We start from the raw sequence: 1,862 nt of genomic DNA, 5'->3' as shown, positions 1-1,862 counted from the left end.
GGTGTGATTACCCACCATGACCTGCCCAGTTAGGAACTTATGATCCGATCACCCTGTGAGGTTACTTTCTACTGAATTTGGGAGCTGATCTATGAGTATACTGTCCTTTAGTTATGTTTGGGAGGGGACGGGAAGAAAGTAGCCTAGTGAGAAAGGCACCCATTTTGGATTTAGATAGACCTTGATTCAGATCTGAGCTGTGGCAGTGACCAGTTGTGCCAATGGACAGGTTCTTTAATTATTTTGAGCTTTAATCTCTTCATCTGAAAAATAGAAAATATGATACCAATCCCATAGAGGCTCTTGAGGCTTAACAAAATGCATCTGAAAAGCATGGCAGTGATTTTACAAATATTTGTTCTCTGACATTACTCATAACGTCCCAATATTTGTTATATGTGTCATTTTATTCCTCTTTGTGCTCTCAGTATTTAGCACTGCCATCACACAGTAGGGAATAAAATATTTGTTGAACTAAAATAGGCCCTGGAGTTGAACAGTACACACACTTTATAGCCAAAGTTTTTGTTTTTGCTTTTGTGTTTTTAAGAAACTGATATTTATTTTCCATCCACTTTATTTCTGTTTTCTGTTTAAGAGTCTATGAAAGAAAAGCTTAAGGCCGCTCAGTGTTGCTCCTACTCGTCCAATGGCCTGAGCAGTGGGAGCTGCAGCCCCGTCTTCAGCAGCAGGCTGAGGACTCCAGTCTTCAGTAGGGAACTGCGGGGCAGGCAGAGAGGGCGCCCGCACCCCTTCAGACTAGCCTGTGACTTCTGGCTGAACAGCAGTAAACTGGAGCAGCCCATTCACCCTGAATTCCTCCTTGGTCATGGCCTTTTCCAGCAGCAACCTGCTCTTTCTTTTCAATCTCTTCAGGATCCTGAAGACATAGAGATCAGGCATGGCCTCCCACGGGTGTTCACAAGGGATGGCACCACGCATGCGCAGAACTTCCCAGCCCCGTGTCCATCGTACCAGACCCACTGAGCGAGTTCCCTTGTTGCATAGGATGGCCATGTCCACATAGTGCAGAGGAGAGTCTGTGTCACGCACTGGTAGGCAGGTTAACATAAGAAGCCTCTGTGAGAGGCTGGCGGTCAGCCCTGGGATCGGTGACCACCAGCTGATGTGGCTCCCAGAAGGCCGCCCGGATCCGGTTAGTGCAGGTTACGGAGGTGAAGTCCAGCAATAGTGCCTCCAGTGACAGCAGCAAACTTCACCAGCGCTCGCTGGCCAGTATTTCTGCAGGATATGACACTAACACCAGCTGGGTTTTCAATGGTAACATTGACACAGCCACCAGCAGGAGCTTCTCCCAGGGACCCTTCAGATTTGTGCTCCAGATGCCATCACCTGTCCTTTGTAGATGTACTGTTCCATTTGGAAGTCAGGGTTGGTGCCACCTAAGTGGGTTCCTGCAGCAAGGAATTTGAGGACATCTTCCTCTTTCATCTGTAGGACATTCAGGGCTCTGGACATTGAGTTTCCCTGTAAGTTATTATGGGAACCCAGGACAATGCCCTATGAACCCCTCTCAGGGTAGTGCAGAGTGATACACCCAGTTTGAGTGTTAGTATGCTCACTCTTCTGTGGCTGGAAATCCTGAAAAATGAAATGTTAAGGGAGGTATTATGCTGAATGAAACACCCAGGCTTAGGAACTAGTGTGTATAAGACCTCAGATTTCTTTCTGGCTCTCAGTCTGAGAGTCATGATTGTTTCCCTTGCGTCACGCTCCACATGTGGCTTTTCATCTTACATTCTGGCTTTGCTCCAGGAGATGACACACCGCCTTGTGCCAGGAACCTGGGAAAAGGTCACACCCAGAGGCACCAGGCTGGGAAGAGCTCACTTAACAGTGTG

The 1,862-nt window shown here is 47.6% G+C and overlaps 1 pseudogene; it reads right to left on the bottom strand.

The window, feature by feature from the left end:
- Positions 1-576: 576 nt before the first annotated feature.
- On the bottom strand, positions 577-1,479 carry LOC109447015 (small ribosomal subunit protein uS2B; annotated as a pseudogene).
- Between the last annotated feature and the right edge of the window lie 383 nt (positions 1,480-1,862).

Source organism: Rhinolophus sinicus, linkage group LG06 (genome assembly GCF_036562045.2).
Source record: "Rhinolophus sinicus isolate RSC01 linkage group LG06, ASM3656204v1, whole genome shotgun sequence".
NCBI classification, from domain to species: domain Eukaryota; kingdom Metazoa; phylum Chordata; class Mammalia; order Chiroptera; family Rhinolophidae; genus Rhinolophus; species Rhinolophus sinicus.
The sequence above is the reverse complement of the archived record's forward strand: the minus strand, read 5'-3'. Positions and strand labels throughout refer to the sequence as shown.